This window comes from Lissotriton vulgaris, chromosome 3_1 (genome assembly GCF_964263255.1).
Source record: "Lissotriton vulgaris chromosome 3_1, aLisVul1.2, whole genome shotgun sequence".
NCBI classification, from domain to species: Eukaryota; Metazoa; Chordata; class Amphibia; order Caudata; family Salamandridae; genus Lissotriton; species Lissotriton vulgaris.
Genome location: NC_141689.1, coordinates 1,547,242,261 through 1,547,256,598, shown reverse-complemented (window position 1 = coordinate 1,547,256,598; position 14,338 = coordinate 1,547,242,261).

Below are 14,338 nucleotides of genomic sequence, written 5' to 3'. Positions count from 1 at the left end.
TGGCATTGCAGTCCCTGAAGTGTAAAAGTTTATCGGGCACGGGTCGAGGGTGTGCGCCTGGTAGGGTACGGCAGGCTGGCACCCAATTGGCTATCTCCAGGGAGAAGAAGGGGGTAAGGTCTGATGCAGAGTTGAAGGACCTGAACCAGGTTTCCAGTAATATAAAGAGTGAGCACATTGCCCCAACTGCCCCCCAACTGAGGTTGTCCCAGTAGATGTGCAACTCACCACAGAAGGCACCGCCCGAGTCTTCCCAATAGTGGAGCCTCAGCCTGAAAACCTGAGTGTAGTGAGCCATCTGGCCATTGCAATAGAATGTATCCACTTCAGCCTTCCAGCCCCGGTGCGGACTGAAGGCTATAAATAAAATGGGTGACAACCGCTCATAGTTGTTGTCACCCACTACTGCTGCTAAGTGTGTGTCTCTACTTTGTTTGCACTCCCTAGGCCCCACACTTAATCCATGCCCCTTGTCAGTCCTGATGCCTATGCTCCACACTGAGCATGCACATCCCAGGGACCATATGCCCCACTTCAGTGAAGCGGTCTGCAGCAGCTCCCTCGTGCTTTTCCAGTGCAGTCCAACCTGAGCACTAATAAAAAGCTCCCAGGGGCAGCCACAGGTAAGTCAACACCGTGGCCCACTGCTTGCAGAGGATCTCAGGTTAGGCAGTCTTGTGGTGTGGTGACCGGGCCACCAAGCCCGGCTTTCTGATGGTCTCGGAAGAGGGCTATCACCACCCAGTCCTTTGGCCTTGTGCCATCAACACTGCCATGCTCCGGCTCGAGTGCCGAATGGGGTCAAGCCGATGTTGGCAAGTGCCTGCACCTCATCTCCTGGCACTGGTCATGCACAGAGCCCCACGAGGCACCCATTGTTGGGCCTTCATCTCAAAATGTCCGGCGCTCCCCTGGTTTCAAAGAATCAGCTCCAGCGGTGCAGTCGGCAAGTACTAGGGTAGTTGGGCTGCTTGCCACTCTGAGTGAGGTTGAGGCCGGATGTCGGATGGCAGGGCCGATGGCCGTAGCTCTAGCAATGCGCATTTGTCATCTTGGCCAGTCTAGCCATCCCCCAGACTGTATATCCTCTTTACTATAAGCTATCCGCCATACATTCTCTGCCCATTCACAGCTGCTTTTAACTACTGCTATCTGTGACATATGTCATGTGGATTTAATAACACTGACTAAAAGACAGCGAATGAGTAAGTGAGTGAGACACTGAGAAGTTACCTTGTGACAATAAAAAAAAGGCAGTCAATTTGGCAGACATCTAGATCTCTCTATTGGGAGAGTTGACTACATGATACATCATGCTAGAAAGGAGGGAGCTCAGATATATTCAACAGCATGTGTAGCCACATGTCCAAAAGGAGCAGCTACCTGTCCTTTTAACATAAAAGCGGGCCCTAGTGCCGACATGTTTCAGTCCAAACTTGGCATAATAAGGTCCTGGACTTTCATCAGGGCAAAGCAAAAGAAGGTTGGTTTGGGTAATCCTCCCTAATTTTCACGCATAGGACAAAACCTATCCGCTTTTACGTTAAAAGGGCAGAGATAGCAGCTCCTTTTGGAGAGCACCAGATTTAGTAATCCTGCTCTTTTTGTGTGTCTTTACTCCATCCCACTTTGGGAGAGTGTATACAATACTGGGTACTGCAGCTTGTCTGGGATAGCCCAGTAGTCATACTTCCTTCAAGGGTCCTTCCCCGTGGTCCCACCTACTTGGTCTGCTTTCCCGGGCTTCTGCTCCCTAAAAGGAGCAGCAATCTGCCCCTTTAACATAAAAGTGGATAGATGTTGAACCTCTAACACCACCTGATCACATCTTGCTAAGAGTTCCCTGGAAAACGGTCAAGCCCATCCTGACCTTTGGGAGTCAGGGTGACCCGATGATGAAGCATGACACTACTAGCAGTGGGGTACTTTTTGTGGAATAGTGTTTACTTCGGGATGATGTACTCCCACCAGAGAATCTCTCTTGGCCCTTACGGGACAGGAGAAGTCTGTCTTCTCTAAGTACCATAGTTTCTTTGTAATATTTATTGATGAACTATTTATGAGAGTATTGTTTTGTGTATACATAGATTTTACACCGTGTATTGGGACTTTGGACCAGAATCAATTGGCCATACGCCCTGAATAGCCTTAGAGTATTTTGAGGACTCTTAAGGTCTGTTTCAGTATCAATATCTGAAAGGTATTTAACTCTATGAGTTATTGTATTTGGGTATGAGTTGAGCATGAGGTACTAGTATTTGGTGTGCCTGTGGTCAAAATTATAGCATTTGGACTAATAAGTCTCCATGAAATGTGCAGCTGGATGTAAGTATGCTTGTGGTGTTCTGTATCATCAGGATATAAATGTGGTTTATAATATTGAAAACAAAACATATCCATGCGATAAAAAATACTTCTTACGTTTTACTCTTGTTTCTTGTTTCCCTTTGTCTTTTTGTGTATGTGTTCTATAGATTATATCACTGATAACCGGAAGATATCAACAAATCCTGAAGAAGGTGGTTTTAACAATGTGTTACCCACCGAAAAGAGTTGATGCTCTATATGTGTAACAATTAGATTACTTAGATAATTGCCAGTTTATGAAAAATCTATAAAATATTTCAACTGTGAAAGATAATCCTGAAGTTTCTGGTGATTCATTACAATGATATGAACTATACAAGTTGACTGTATTCTCCCGTCAGTGTACAATATGTTTTGAAATTGTAGATTAATTTTGTTAGTCTTGTGATATGTAGTTATAAAATACGCAAAGATCTTTTAAAATGTTTTTTTAACATGATTAAGTTTTAATTTTGTTGTGTGTATTATGAAATGAATCTTTGTTAGATATATATTTTGAGATTTGATGCATGTATGTTCTGATGATGTGGGTTGCACTATTTGTATGGTTGTAGGTGTATGGCGTGATTGCGGCCAAAATGGGATATTTTCTTTTTGACTCACGTCTAAAACACATATATAGACATATTTTACATAAAGTTTCAGTGTAGATATTTAGTAAGATACTAATTTAACTTTCCCCTTTGTATTCATTGAATATAACGAACAACATTAAAAATGCATTTTCCTTCTTCACAGCAACACTGGAGGTCGCAGTGACATCAGTAGTCATGAGTAGAAGTGAGAAAGTGTTCAACAGATATAAAACATATGTTATTCAATGTTTGTCTAGCTGTTTAGTTACATATTAGTTTAACTTTATTGTAACACCATATTTCTTAAAAACAACTGTTTCAAAAAATAACTTTCAACATCTGATCTCATGAACTCATGAAACCAGCATTACTTCCAAACAAACATCGAACTATCAGTTGTTGCCCTAACTCATGGGGAATCCAAAACTGCTGCAAAACGAGTGCAATGCACAATGTGTGTCAAGACCCTCTCTAGAGGGACGAACCAAAAATATTCATGTGGGACAACTTCCATCTTATATTAAACACCTCCAACTGGCGATCTACCAGAGTGAACCTGGAGAACCATCTACATCAGTGGTAGCAGCAACAATATCCAGCCAGAAAGTCCCTTCAGAGGTGCAGACTACTATAAAAGATATGGCTTCAGAGTTTTTAAGAATGGCCACAAATTACATGGACTGTGGTACTGTTATAAGTGCTGGTAAGCAGTGTGTTATAGCTATGAAAAATGCTGCAAGAAATCTTACATGCTAATTTTTTCTCCCCTTTTTTATTTTTTTCACATTTCTCAGTGCACATTTTTTGTATTCCTCCTATCCCTGTTGCCAGTGGGGCCCATGATAAGAATAGGCACCGTGGCGAGAATGATCAGGTCCGAGGAAATTGAGCCCGAGCCCCGCCGAGGGGAGAATTGAACCCTGCTCCCGGGCCAGACCTCTGCATCAGGTTCTGCCGCTCTAACCATTGAGCCACATTTCTCCAGAAATGGTGTAAAAGCAGCAATAAGGCAACGCAAGGCTGAAGATCCCTCAACTTCAATAGCAACCGCAATAACACCAGGGCAGAGAGTCCCTTCTGCGGCCAAATGTCAACTTTAACATTTGGTTCCACAGTTTTCCCGTAAAGCATCATACTGCATGGGTTGTGGAATTGTAGTAACTGCTGGAGAGCAGACCATAACAGCTCATCTCAATGCTGCAAAGAATCATAAATGTTGGCCCTTGATAGTTTTTCTACATTATGAGCATTTTATTATCTTACAAAATGGGTATCCAATATCTATGTGGCCTTCTTTTTATTATCTTCTAATTTATTGTTACACTACTTACATATAACTTTCTGTATGGGCAAGTCAAAGCATTCCTCTACAAATAAATACACAGCTAACATTTTCCAGTTATCATTATTTACTTTTTCACTTTTTAAATACAAGTTAACAGTCTGTGTTTGAATCTTCTAGTGATTGTGTCGACATCATATACAAACAGACCCTGGCTTTTGAGACCACACTGTATTACATTTTGTAATCTCTTTTTCAAAACTATCAACTGTAATATCTGTGCCTCGTTGTCCAGCTCTTCCTCTTAACAACTCTTCATTTCCTGTAGAATCCTGCTCAGGACCAAAGAAATTAAACTGCAATTCATGACAAACTTTTTCTATGTCTGCCACAGTACCATGTTAAAATAAAGGAGTTGACCCAATGGTACTGGGACCTGGGTGTATATTGTTACATAGATAAGGGTCCCAGACTGTGTATCATTCACAACATACAGAAACCTTTATAAAGTATTGTGTATAAATTACTAGTACCACGACTTTATGAGCAATGTTATTTAATCACATCCTCATTTTGTACATTTAATGCACGAATTCATCATAATTAGTGCCCGTAAAAGAAAAGGAAAAGGGGGAGCAGGGAAGATGGTTTGTGAGGATCAAGGTAGTGAAAGGATAGTTATAATAGTTACATGTGATCACACACATTAAGATTGGTCGATATCACACTGGCACATAATTTTGTTGCTGCAAACATTGCTAGATATACATAAGGCCCTATCCCATATGGTCTGTCACAATATCAATACATTGTCGAAGATGGGTAGTTTGGTTGAAAAGACAGTCGATGTTTCGACCCCCTATGTGGTGTTGGTTCAGTTGCACCTTACAGTGGGGTCTTCTTCAGGACTAGGAAGTGGTGTGAGGTGAGGGGGGCACCTAAAATTAAAAAGAGGACGTTCGCGGTTAAAAAAACATATTATTCACCTGTTACTGCCTAAAAATAGGAAATAACAATAGGTAGTGGTAATGCAAAAATTATCACTATATTATGTCATGAGACAATACGTAACGTGTATTGAAACCTTCTAACTCTGGTCACATGGTGTAATTTATACAATGACAGATCCCAATTGCATACACCGGGGATTCTCAACCTCTGTTTAATCCGAAAAAATTTGGTTGTTTAAAGTTTAAACAGTACCTAGACCTAGATATATAATTAAGTGCTAGCTGATGGGCCATCCAAATTGATTGCATGCACGGGGTTAAATATACAACTGCAAACCAGATCAAAAGAGTCTGTCTCCACCGATTAATTAATCAGGGATATAACCCAAGTAGTTTGTCAAAGGGACTGTGTAAAAGCATCTAATTGGCATGGTGAACAAGCTAATATAATCACAAACACTACAGTGTTAAAATTCATCAACAGTGACATCTAACAACACCGATCACCATATCCATATCTCAATGATACAACCCTAAGGGTCATATTAAGCCATGTGAATGCTGGAAAATGCAGCTGATGCAATCACATAAATGCGAGTATAAGACCCAAATTACGATGTCAGTTCGAAGCTGACTGCGTCTATGAAAAAAGTGTGAAGGACCCGCAAGACAGGTTCCCAAAACATGGTGAACATATAACATGTTCCAACGGAGTGAGTGTCTCAATGCAGGCCGCCAAGTCCAAAACGAGTTTATACAGCGACAGTGACCTCGCAGATCACCGATTAGATTATTTATTTTCAATTTTTTCCGGCATTCCACGTGTTAATCTACAGGATGAAGCACATTATTAACCGACTCTGTGTGCAAGAGGGAATCAACAATTGCTATCCATTATTGTGAGGTGAGTTGGAGAGTTCTTACCGCAAGTGAAGCCGTGTCAGTTCCAAGAGATGATTCAGTGGACTGCCGGCGAGTTCTACAGTCAATGTTAAGAAATGTCAGCATGAGCGTGCTTGCAGCAGCTGGATGCTGCTGGTGCTCTGCTACTGAAAAAAGACTTGGTTGTCGTGTGCTGTCACTGAGCATACCCCAAATAGCTGCAATATATGTGAAGCATTATGGTGGGGGCCCTATATTGAATAACATGGGCATGTAAGAACAAAGGTTTCTTTGTATTCTCTTGCTTTTCCTCCTTTCTGTCTCGTGTGATTAGTAGAGTCTCCCGGGGACTATACCAGGCTCGCTTCGTGTTCTCTTGATGAGTCTACGGGGGTAACCTCTTTCCAGAAGTCTCACACTCAGGTCTTCAGATTCATGAAAATAATCATCTCTTTTGGTGCAATTGCGTCGTATTTTCAAAAATTCACCTACTGGTAAGTTGTCTCTCAAGGCACGGGGATGATGGCTATTGTATTGTAGTAGTGAATTGTGTTCTGCCGGTTTGCGGTATAACGTAGTTGACAGTTGATTGTCCTTGTGGAAGATGGTGATGTCCAAGAAATCCACTTTGTTATTGTCGTACTGAATGGTAAACTGAATATCTTGGCTCTGTTGATTTAGCCAGTGGTGTAATGTATCTAGTTCGGTCTTAGTCCCTGTCCACAACATCAGCACATCGTCGGGTGTTTTTTGGGAATTATGGATCCATTCGTTTGGGATTTTAAAATAGGTGAATATTACGGTTTTTTAACCACGAACCTCCTCTTTTTGATTTTAGGTGCCCACCTCACCTCAACCCATTTCCTAGTCCTGAAGAAGACCCCACTGTAAGGTGCAACTGAACCTACACCACATAGGGGTCGAAACGTTGACTCTCTTTTCAACCAACCTACCCATCTTCGAAAATGTATTGATATTGTGACAGACCATATTGGATAGGACCTCATGTATATCTAGCAATGTTTGCGGCAACAAAATAATGTGCCCATGTGATATCGACCAATCTTAATGTGTGTGATCACATGTAACTATTATAACTATCCTTTCACTACATTGATCCTCACAAACCATCTTCCCTGCTGCCCCCTTTTCCTTTTCTTTTATGGGCACATGTAATTATGATGAATTTGTGCATAAAATGTACAAAATGATGATGTGATTAAATAACATCGCTCATAAAGTCGTGGTGTGAGTAATTTAAATACAATACTTTATAAAGGTTTCTGTATATTGTGAATGATACACAGTCTGGGACCCTTATCTATGCAACAGTACCATACAAAAGTATATTTTTAAGAAATGACTTTGTCCTCTTACCAATAGCTTTTTTGTAATTCACCACTTTTTCTTCATTTTTCCCCTTTTGCGTCTCAGTTCTGCATAGATACTGTAGATGTGTCTGCTCCTTTTTATTCCACATTTTCTAGGCAGTCTGTTTGCAATTATGCAGATATTGTTAGATTTTAAAAAGGACTGTAAATGAAAATGTTTGTTTTAGCCAATGTACCAACTACTTTACTATTGGCTTACACATAATACAAAAACATTTGTTATGTTATGTTGCAGTTTTAAATCTACAAATGAACCTACCTATATAACTGCAAGTACCTACTTCAATATACAAAGCCCAAATCAAAACACAAAATCCAATTTATTAGTTAACTTTTAATATTGTAGCACCCTCTCCTATAACACACCTGCACCATATCTCAGTTCTCACTTATACACAATAAAAGACCACTTTATTCCTTATGTACTCAATTCTAAAATTAACATTGACCAAAGTATAAAAGTGCATGCAGTGTCTCAATACTGTAAATCCAAAAACACAACATAAGAGCTATTTCTGTGCCTCTCTACTACTGTGTCACTGGTACATTTAGTGTTTCAATACTTTTCTACTTACATGTATCAGATTTACATTTTGAGAAACACTACATATAAAAATCTGCACATTAACATGTATCACAGCATATACCTCACTAATTCTTCAGAGTACATGCAAACAGTGCGTGACAGGTTACATATATATTTCACCAGATGGTTCTAAAAGAGTACATATTCCTCACTAAATCTTGTAAATATATGAGTTTTAAGGTTGAGTACAACAATACTCCCTTGATGTTCGGTTGAGTGCATAGATAGTGCCTAGGTGATTCTCTCAGAATATAGGTGGGGCCTGCATGATTTCCATGGTATGTAGGAACTACATCAGTGGGTCCATATCTGCATAGTTTGTGCCTGTGTATTTTCATGACTATATTGCTACTATCTGGGGGATTGCCTGCGTAGTTCAATGAGTACATAATTAGTGCCTGCATGATTGGAAGAGTGCATGTGTAGTGCCTGGGTGATTGAATAAGTCTAGATATCACACTTGATATATAATTGCATACATGGCTTACTAAGAGCATACATTGCTCTGTTACTCATCGTACACATGTATCAGTACGTTTCTAAAACTGGAAACAACAATTCTCACGTTTTCAAAGCACAAACCTTTTCTTAATGGCATACCTACATAATTCCACAAATATTTCTTGTGTCTTTAAAACATATATTCAGCATTTCTCAATTAAAAGTTACGTGCCAAGTGAAGCTAACACAAGAACTTTCTTTAGAGACATCTTGCACTATCGACCCTTCTCAATTTTAAACATAGCATGCTTAAAGAAATACACCACCATCCCCGTATACATTACATTTTCAACAGCCTTAAAGAACATAGATCATATTGTAATCATATATGTGATTCATAATAGATATACACCTTCAGGATATCTTTCCAACAATATATAGTTCTCTGCTTCTTTAAGTAAACTCAAGAGTCTCATCGTACATATAACTATAGGCAACCTCAAAAACTATATCGCACAATCTAAACAGCTGCAATCTGGTCATATAAGTTAAACACCACATTGACAAACACTTCCTAATCCATACCTAATAAATATTACTACTTTATAATTTATACACAGGCACAGCAAATTTCTTATGTTTTATTCATGACTACACTACTCCTATTTAAAAATGTGACTAAAAGTACTAACGTTCCCAGAATGCAATTAACATGGATCTGTCTGTTCTGCACATGATGCTTTGACATTTAAAACATTGTCATTTGTATAAATTCTATATAAAGAAGCTGACCGTTGAGGTGTGCATCATGGGGGCTCAAAATGGGAGGATGACGCATCTAGGGAGGACCAGAGTTTGTTGTTCGAAGGCTTCCAAGTGGCTGATTGTAGCGCAGGATTGTCCGCCCCTCTTAAGAAGGAAAGCCATTCCAGCCACATTTTAAAGTTGACTTCAGTAAAATGTTTCCATTTATAAAGGATGACCTTGCACGCCAATGTCAACATGATATCAAGCAATTGAAGCTTGTTCATATAGAATTCAGCTTGTTTATATAGAATTTATACAGAATTTAGTGTGTTTGACTGTGTATGCTTACTGTATACTTCCTGTCGCACGCACCGCGAACCAGGTCTTGGTAAACCGATTGCTATTGATCTATGGATACATCTGTCCTCTCTCTTTCTCTTTTCTCCTTTTTCCTCTCTTTCTCTCTCCCCCTTTTCTTCTCTCTTCTTTCTCTGACTTTGACTTTGATTATTGTGAGTGTCATTGTGCCAACATTTTATCCATCTGTACCTTGGAAGATTTATTGTATTGTCTTTATTTTCAACTTTATCTTCAATAAAAAAGATTTGAATTAAAAAAAAAAAACATTGTCATTTGTAAAGGTATTACTCATGTTAACTTTTAAACAGTACTAATATCTTAAACATATACTCTCTGCCAGATACAGATAATCTGTAATATTTTTTATCATATTACTGTGATACTCCTTTTAATCAAAATCCCATATACATCTTCATTTCTAAAATATTTTTTTTTAATAATTAAAATGTTACATATATAGCAGTGAACTGAGTTTGTAAATTATATTGTTGTTTTATCTCTTCCTGGATAGTTTTGACACTGTAAAAATGTGTAAAAACCAAGCACAAGAATGGTACACCACTCTCACAGAAAGCAACTATAAAAAGGCAACCTTTTCAACTTTCTACTATATGATCATGAGAAAGGTAGCAAATGAAATCATGTCTTTCATTTTAGACTACTGTATCTCCCCTTGTGAATGGTTAACATCTGTTAACCCTTTCCCTCTGTTTAGAAACGAGGTTCCAGTCTCTACGTGTTCGCGATGTATTTGCGATGATTACAGAATAATCCACCAAAAAAACGGGAGTTCAAACTGATATTTAGCTTCAGTTTTTAAAAATTTAAATACTGTACAACCGTTTATTCACATACTCCTGAGTTGGAAATTAAACTTTGCCATTGCTTAAATTGTATCATAACTTCTCAACTTAAAAAAAAATCTTTCTCGTTAACACCCTTCCCCCCAATACACTCTTTGCCCAGTATACTTAGCATCCCAGTGGAACCATTAGGGCACAAGTTCACAGCACAATCTAGAAGAAACCCACTACATCCAAATGAGATACAGCTGGTGTGGTTTGCTCCTCTGATTCAAAGGCATATTCGTGTCTGTATTACATTTCTTTTTTTAAACAACAGCCAATAATAGGACTTCGCTAAGGCATCCAACACACTACCTCATTGTATTTACTTTCATACTAAACAGCATCCAATGAAATATATCTTTAAAAAACACCTCCATTTGAAAAGCTTTTCACTTTGGAAAACTATCACATTCAGCTCCAGCCTTCTCCTGGCTGCTATTGTTCCTTCACTTAAAAATGCTTAGAGTGTGGACTGTGGGCCAAAGCATTGTCTTTTGGGCTATTTGGGTATTGACGGGGACTTGGGTTTGCCAAATGTGGAGATTACTAGGTTTGTTTCAGAGAGGGTTAAAGTTTCATCAGTTGCTGGCTTTAGTTAAATCCATTGTGGATTCCAGAGCTCCTCATCTCATGCTTCTGAACTGCGGTACCACTGACCTAGGCACATTGACTGGGGTAGGGCTGGAAATCCTAATGAAAGAAACCTTTGCAGAACTGATATCGCTTTTCCCTCACACTGTCTTGGTGTAATCTAATATATGGACTAAGCAATGTGAATGAACCACCACATAAGTATGTTACAATCACTATTGTTGTAAGTACATGGACCGATTAGGTCTGTTTAAAAGACTCCTCAAACACCAACCTGGTTGATATCATACTTCATCATTGGGGTCCCAACCGGGTGGCCGAATGCCCCCCGGTTGTGCTATAATGCCTGATTACAACAAAGCAGGTGTGGGGTGAATGTGTGATGTGTTGTGAGTTTTTTTTCATTAAAAATATCTCTGAGAATCCTTGCCTGTAAAATGTATTAATGCCGGCTTAGAATATAGATTAAAATGTGTGGTGAAACTAGTAGTAGATTATTATCCTTAGTTGACTATGTAAATTGGTCTACATGTTTCAGCCTGCAAAAAGGTTTATGGGAGGGGCTTTCTTCAGGACCAATTAGTGAGGCTAGTGAGTGGCAAAGGTGGAAAGTGTCACGTGAAAAAGAAGTGAAGTACCTACACTCGCGCTAAGGTGTGTGGTCTAAGTGTCGGCATACTGACAGACACTTGTAAAGAACACTATATTAAGGTTAGGGCAGCTGATCGAGGCTCGGGAGGGGTCTCATCCGGTGTCCCAATTTGGTCTCGGTGAGTAGCACGTCTTCAAACCTGCTCTGGTTTCTCATACCGGTCCAGAAGAAAGCCCCTCCCATACAGCTTTTTGGGGGCTGAAACATGTAGACCAATTCTCATAGTCAACTAAGGATAATAATCTCCTAATAGTTGCACCACACATTGTAAACTATATCCCGAGTCGACAATAATACATTTTACAGGCAAGGATCCTCAGAGATATTTTTAATAAAAAAACTCACGATACATCACACATTCACACAAGCTCTGCCGTAATCAGGCATTGGACTGGACTGTTCCCAGAGCTGATTTGCATATAGCCAGTGTCTAACCCAGGGTGGTGTGGAGTGCAAAAAAACGATGGATTTAGGCCCAGATCCTTGTACTGGGGTGAATGTATGGCATTGTTCTACATTCTGTCCATCAACTGTGTTTTTTGCAATTTTCACCCCGAGTGTGCTGGGTATACTCAGACGTGAGTCCCAGGCTCTCCACACCACTGGAGTCAAGCTATCCAGGCTGATGAAGGCTGATAGCCAGAAACCGGTCCTTGGATGCTTGATTCCGGTCTGGAAAAGACATTGCTTGGTAGTTCGGACTGGACTGTTCCCATGAGGCACAGGGTCAGAGCTGATTTGCATATAGCCAGTGTCTAACCCAGGGTGGTGTGGAGTGCAAAAAAACGATGGATTTAGGCCCAGATTCTTGTACTGGGGTGAATGTATGATATTGTTCTACATTCTGTCCATCAACTGTGTTTTTTGCAATTTTCACCCCGAGTGTGCTGGGTATACTCAGACGTGAGTCCCAGGCTCTCCACACCACTGGAGTCAAGCTATCCAGGCTGATGAAGGCTGATAGCCAGAAACCGGTCCTTGGATGCTTGATTCCAGTCTGGGAAAGACATGGCTTGGTAGTTTGGACTGGACTGTTCCCATGAGGCACAGGGTCAGAGCTGATTTGCATATAGCCAGTGTCTAACCCAGGGTGGTGTGGAGTGCAAACAAACGATGGATTTAGGCCCAGATCCTTGTACTGGGGTGAATGTATGACATTGTTCTACATTCTGTCCATCAACTGTGTTTTTTGCAATTTTCACCCCGAGTGTTCTGGCTATACTCAGATGTGAGTCCCAGGCTCTCCACACCACTGGAGTCAAGCTATCCAGGCTGATGAAGGCTGATAGCCAGAAACCGGTCCTTGGATGCTTGATTCCGGTCTGGGAAAGACATGGATTGGTAGTTCGGACTGGACTGTTCCCATGAGGCACAGGGTCAGAGCTGATTTGCACATAGCCAGTGTCTAACCCAGGGTGGTGTGGAGTGCAAAAAAACTATGGATTTAGGCCCAGATCCTTGTACTGGGGTGAATGTATGACATTGTTCTACATTCTGTCCATCAACTGTGTTTTTTGCAATTTTCACCCCGAGTGTGCTGGGTATACTCAGACGTGAGTCCCAGGCTCTCCACACCACTGGAGTCAAGCTATCCAGGCTGATGAAGGCTGATAGCCAGAAACCGGTCCTTGGATGCTTGATTCCGGTCTGGGAAAGACATGGCTTGGTAGTTCGGACTGGACTGTTCCCATGAGGCACAGGGTCAGAGCTGATTTGCATATAGCCAGTGTCTAACTCAGGGTGGTGTGGAGAGCAAAAAATCGATGGATTTAGGCCCAGATCCTTGTACTGGGGTGAATGTATGACATTGTTCTACATTCTGTCCATCAACTGTGTTTTTTGCAGTAATCGGGCATTGTAGCACAACCGAGGGGCATTCGGCCACCTGGTTGGGACCCCAATGATGAAGCATGATACCAACCAAGTTGGTGTTTGAAGGGTCTTTTAAACACACCTAATGGGTCCATGTGCTTACCACAATAGTGATTGTACCATACCGACATAGTGGGTTCGTCCACATTGTTTAGTCTATCATTACATTGGGGATACGGACGCACCCCGCATTTCCCGTGCTCTCTTATTGTTTTCCTATACTCTAATATATGCCAAACACATAAATGGAAGTAGTCAAATCAATTCTGTCCTCAGATTGACAAAGCCAGGAAACATGTTAATAAAACTGTTTCTGCATTCCTCTTAGAAAGCATTGCATGGGCTGTATTTATAACAATAATCTGCATTTTGACATGCATGGACTTTATGGAAATGATGGAGTGCACGTTACAGATGAAGGTAACAGGGTGTTTCTAAGTAACCTGAAACTCTGCATCCAGTCTAATGTGTAGCTCTCCTACACACATACAATCAAATTAAGGGCTCTTGTCAGAGCCAAATATAGCTTGTTATATTTAGATGTGAAATATGTTGTATGTATAATAATATATATTATAAATGTGTTCATATGTTTATAGTTAATAATGATTCTTTTATATTTTTAAATATGTTTGTTTTAAGTTTTCAACTTTTTTGAGGTGTTTGTTTAAATTTTCGTCAATGTAATATATTGTTTAATTGTAGTTGTTTTCTATAAGTTGCAGGTTTATTTGAAGCAATTGTTTTAAGTTAAAATACTTTTTGGGGGTGTATTTGCAGTGATAAGTATAGGG